The sequence below is a fragment of the Pteronotus mesoamericanus genome, unplaced genomic scaffold, assembly GCF_021234165.1.
Source record: "Pteronotus mesoamericanus isolate MK-2021 breed Mesoamerican mustached bat unplaced genomic scaffold, CSHL_Meso_final contig_42, whole genome shotgun sequence".
In the NCBI taxonomy this organism is placed as follows: Eukaryota; Metazoa; Chordata; class Mammalia; order Chiroptera; family Mormoopidae; genus Pteronotus; species Pteronotus mesoamericanus.
In genome coordinates this window covers 12,640,338-12,646,405 of record NW_026555157.1, presented here as the reverse complement: position 1 = coordinate 12,646,405, position 6,068 = coordinate 12,640,338, and positions in this window count along the sequence as shown.

The window sequence follows — 6,068 nt, the reverse complement described above, 5'->3', positions numbered from 1 at the left end:
GGGCTAAAGATAGTTTATTCAATAAATGGTGTTGGGAAAATTGGACAGATATGTACAAAAGAAATGAAACTGGACCATCTTCTTATGTCATACAGAAGAATAAATTCAATATGCACCGAAGACTTAAATGTTAGACTTGAAACCATAAAAATTATGGACGAAAACATATGCAGTAAAATCTTGAACATGACTCATAGCAATATTTTTTTCTGATATAGTTGTTCAGGCAATGGAAACAAACAAACAAAAATAATAATAAATGTGACTATACCAAAGTAAAAAGATTTTATATAGCAAAAAAAAGAAAAAAAATTAACCAAATGAAAAGAGATCCCACTGAATGGGAGAATGTATTTGCTGATACTTCTGATAAGGGGTTAATATACAAAATGGATAAAGAACTTATAAAACTCAACACCAAAGAAACAAATAATCCAATTAAAAAAATAGGCAAAGGATCTGAATAGACGCTTCTCCAAAGAAGTCACACAGATGGCCAATAGACATATGAAAAGATGCTTAACTTCACTAATCATCAGAGAAATGCAAATTAAAACCACAATGAGATATCGCCTCATACCTGTCAGAATGGCTATCATCAGTAAATCAACAAACAACAAGTGCTAGCAAGGATGTGGAGAAAGGGGAACCATTCTGCACTGTTGGTGGGAATGCAGATTGGTGCAGGCATTGTGGAAAGCAGTATGGAGATGCCTCAAAAAATTAAAAATGTATCTGCCTTATGACCCACACATTCTACTTCAGGGAATTTAGTTGAAGAAACTCAAAACAGTAATTTGAAAGAACATAAGCACCCCTATGTTCATTGTAGCATTATTTAAACTATCCAAGATATGGAAGCAGCTCAAGTGTCCATCTGCAGATGAGTGGATAAAACAACTACGGGACATTTACACAATGCAATACTACTTGGCCATAAAAAAGAAGAAAATTTTACCCTTTGCAACAATGTGGATGGACCTGGAGAACGTTATACTAAGTGAAATAAGGCAGTCAGAGAAAGACAAATACAATATAATTTAACTCATGAGTGTAATCTAATGAACAAACTAAACTAAAAAGCAAAATAGAGACAGACTCATAGATGGAGAGCAGGCTGATAGCTCTGGGGTGGGGGTTGGTGGGTAGCAGGATTGAGCAAAAAGAAAAAGAATCCATGCACACAGACAACACTGAAGTGATGGCATGGAAGGGAGTGGAGTGAATGGAGGTGGAAGAGGGTATAAGGGCATATATGGTAATGGAAAAAACACAAAAAGAAACCTATTAAAAAGTGGTAATAAATTTTATTTTATTTTTTTTAATTTTATTTTAATTTATTTTTTCAAATACATTTGTCTCTGCCTCCCCCCCACCACTTTCCCTTGCCCCCTCTCTCCTTCCCTCCCTCAGCTCTTCCCCTTTGGTTTTGTCCATGAGTCCTTGCTATATGTTCCTTGACTTTCCCCTTCCCTTCCTTTTCCCCACACCCCCTCCCTCCCTCCCTCTTCTCTCTGTTGATTTCTTTTCCTTTCAGTGTTGCTGGTCTTAAAAGTGGTAATAATTTTTTAAAAATAGAATATCTTGACTGAACTCATTTGAAGGGTCACTCTAAGGAGTGATTTATATCTATAGCTGAGAATCTGACACCTGGTGTTCTACCAATTTTTCTGTAACATTAAAGTCAACTAGTTTTAGCTATGTTTGAGTGTTAATGGTACATGATGTTAATATTTTATATTTTTGTAATAAAATCTTTAAAAGATAGCAGTGTTTTTTTTTTCTCTTTTCCAGTAACATGGAGTAGTTTGTTGTGGATCAAACCTTCCCTTAAGAATTAGAAATGCTGGACAATAGATAAAACCATCAGTTTGAAATATTAGGGAACTACAAGGCCATCAAGGGCTTTGAGGGGTCTTGATTCCTCGGAGAGGGTGCACTGGATAAATTTAAAAACCACTTTAAATATTCTAGGTCTGTAACTGGCGAAACTAGGACTTGGCTACATGGTGCCTTGAAATGTGACCCAGCAGTTAGTGTTGAAGGAAACAAGTTTTTATTTACAGGATTCCAACCACGAGGATCTGAGTGCATTCCTGCTCAGAGCTCTCCTTTCCCCCAAGATCCAGTACTTCCCCTGCTCTCTAAAAGGCTATAAGCCAAAACCATGGCCAGAATTTCCCCATATCCTTATCTGTTCTTAAGCCAGTTATGCAAACAGGTCTCCGTTCCTTCCGGAATGTGCACTTGTGGGTTTCAAAATCACCATCATCTCACAGCAGTTCTCTCCTTCAGGATCTGGGGTACATTGCTCTCAGCCTTCATGTAGTGGTTTAGGGAAAACATGTGCCGTGTTACGCTAGATCATGTTGGAGTTGAGGGAAGCACATAGCCCAAGACTGTGGCTTCTCTGTACGTCTTTCTGAGGAGCAGAAGTTTGAGACTCAGTGTTCTTGGTCACAGTTCAGTTCAGCTCCAAGCATCTCCCATGAATCCATGGCTAGGTAGGCAGGTCCCACACGGCTCTTGTCAGCTCTCTCTTTACATCCTTACCTCCTGTGTGATTTCTTCCTTCTCTCTTTCAGATCTTATGGTAGAATCCCTCACACCAGACCACATGACCTCTTTCCTTACTATCCCAGGCCACCTGGTGGAATCTGCTTTTTCCTTCCTACCTCCAGGCTGCATGGAGGAATCCCCTTCTCTTTCAGCCCACCTTTATTTTTAAATGCTTGGCCTAGAACTTCCTATGTGACCTCATATCCAGCCCCTCCCATGATGTGCTACTTTTGTCAGTTCCCTCTTATCTTTTACATTTTTGGGCTGCCATCTTTAATCAGAGCAAGAGTTCTCAGTGACGCATCTGGGTCCTGCCACTTGTGCAGGTGCTATATAAGCTCCCCTGACTATGTTATGGGCCCCTGAATGCTCTGAAAGTCATGTACACCTTTTGCTGGTGGTGGCAGCACAGCTATTAACTTACCATGGTTATGCAAAGTATCTTAAATGCTGTATTATCCATTTTCCCTTCTCCCAACTAACGTTTGTGGGGAATATGCTCTGCTATTTTTAGGGACCCCGACTCTGTACCCCATTACTGGTCCTATCTCCCAGATCCTCAAACTTACCACTGATATGAGCTTATTACCATTTCATCAATAAGTTTAGCTGCAACCTGAGCTTCTCCCAAGGTAAATGGTAATCTCCAGCATGGACTCAATTGTACGTGATGTAGTATGAATCACAGCAGCTATGGCACCAGGCCCCATTGTAACCACTGAGGATCTGACTTCTATCAGTTCTGGAGTTGGATGAAGCATCATGCTGCAGGGTATAGGATGCTGTTAACCTAGTAGATATGAAGAGGCCAGTTGAAAATCTGGAAATGCATAGACATTAATGTCTTGTAAGGTAAATTTTGACCAATTAAATTTATATCAGGAGGGAGTCTTTGCATACATTTCTCTTTCTTCTTCTAATACACTATTTTAAGACATTGTGTTTATATACAGTGACCTGTGTCTCCTGAGGAAGTTGTGGTCATCTGCGGTAACACACTAGTTTGTATTTGCTTCTCCTTTTATGCCCTCTTCTCTTTTTTCTTTACTATTTCAAGTTATATTTCCAGTAAATAACCTATACCTTAGGGTTTCTTTTCTGAGAAATGTAAGCTAAGACAGAATGGAAGTCTAGAAAAGTAAACTCAATTTGGCTCTATTTTCTCCTTTTGGGAATTTGTCTGTTTGTAAGTAGAAGTCAAGAGGCTGAGCAGCTAAGCAGAGTTTCCAGCCCCCTTACAATGCTGGTGGGCAAAAACTGGATTTCAGGCCTACCAAGAAGGAGAGCTCTGGCAAGCACTCCACTTTCAACTTGTAACTCTAGACATCTTCTCAAAAATAAGGAAGACTGGCATCAAATCAATCAAATCTTTGATTGAATAAAAATTAATCTTCCTTTTATCTAATTGCCAAACAAAAATGGATTCTCTCTTGAAGATAACATTTTTTAGAGTCTTAAAATATCTCTATAATTTACCTTATATATTGTGTAGTTGCCAATAAAAAATTACTAGGCATACCAGAAGATGACTGCATAGGCATAGGACTGGAAAGCAAGGACTGTGGCTGAACTAACCCTTGTGGTTCTTATTGCAAAATACACACTAGCAACAACCATCAGGGAACCTTGAAAAGACAAGGTTTATTACTCACAGGTCCTGGAGGGTACAGGGCATATTCATGGCCTCACAACAAAGTCACCAGCAGAGAGAGAGAGAGAGAGAGAGAGAGAGAGAGAGAGAATGGACCAGGGGTTCTGCCTTTATTAGGGTTGAAGGTGAGGCACCTAGGGTTTTCTGGGTTCACTCTTTATTGGTGAATTTAAACATAGGAACTGAAATTAAAGTGTGGGACAGGAAAAGCAAGGTCACTTGAAAGGTCAGTGATTAAATCAACCAGGGCTTCCTGAAAGGGGAACTTTATGGGTGGGGCAGCCTGGATCTTTTCCAGTTGTATGGCTGGCAACACATTTATCCAACAGGGATGTCTTTGAAGTGGATGCCTTAGCAATCAAAATCTTAATCTCAGGCACTTACATTACAATAAAAAAGGATAATTGTCGGGTACTGAAACTACAATGATTCTCAAAATAGCCATAATAGGACTGATGCTGGATATCTCAACAAAGCAAGTAAGCCACAAACATCAAAAAAGCAACCAATGTCAGAGCTAGAAAAAAAATAACTGCATATTCAGAAAATATCTGTCTGACGTATAAGTGAAATAGAGGAAATTAAAAGAAGCTAGTTGTGGTTATGATAGAGGGTAAAATGGGTATGTATTGAAGGCCTTGTACCTATAAGTATGTTTTCCTTTTCTTCTTCACCATAACCTGACAGAAAAAAAAATACTCAATATCTCCATTTTACAAAATAGCAAGACTGAGAGAGAGTAAGCAATTTGTCCAAGATCTCACAGCTTGTTTTTCTGTCTCCACAGCTTTTGTTTTCTACACTATATTTTGTCCATGTAAGAAACGTCCAAATCTGTAGGAATGTTTGAGCTTATCTGAGCCATGGGGAGAGTAGGACCTGAAGCTGTGTTCAGAGGATGCACAGTACAGTGTGGCAGGTAGCATGTGCTTATCTGAAGGGTGACACCACCCTCTCAGAGAGTGAAGTAGAACACATGCCTATTAGAGCTGATGCGTATAACATGTGCCTAAATGTCACAGGTGGGCACAGGTAACCAGGCTCTTGGTGACTGCAGACAGAAAAATGAGAGCACACAGAGTTTATAGCAGAAAGCAAGAGAAAGCAGATTTATTAAGCTATACAGAACATGGGAGCAGGCCAGCTCTGAGCGGAGCAGAGAAGAGCAGAGCAGAGCCTAATAGCCCCGACCTCAGGGGCTAGGGAGCTTTTATTCCTGTAGGGTGGGTCTCCCATGATTTCCTTGATTGGCTACTGGGAAGGATGTCCCATAATGCTAATTTATTATAATGATATTATAATGAAGTAGGGGTCAGGTAGCATCTTCTGCACTGGTGCATTCCTGATTTACTAGGATTCAGTACTTTTCCAGAAAACAGGAATAACCAGTGTTAGAACAGAGTCTCCGCCCTTTATCTTAGCCCTGGGGCACCTCTGGAGTTTCTTCCTTCCTGATTATCTCCTGCTTCTTAGTGGGACTGGGGAAAACAATAGGTGTTTATCCAAATTAAGGAAAACGTGTATAGGAGAAATTGTGCAAAATCAACACGACTTTGCAACTAAAAAAGCATAAAAGCAGAGAACTTCAGACCATGGGAGACACATCCAGAGAGCAAGTCACTTTGAGACATCCTGCACGTTCGGCCTTGGGAGAGAAAGACATTGTGTTTCTGTCGCTCTGACTGCCCTGCAGGACTCCAGCTGCCCAGCCCTGTTGCCTCCCAGACCCAGATTTGATCTGTACTCTTGGGACTCGGGTTCATTATCCCCCAATTCTCTTGTGATATGTTATTACTGATTGTTTCTGAATATTATTGTTATTAGTTTAGTATAGATTGAGATTGAATCGGCATGAATA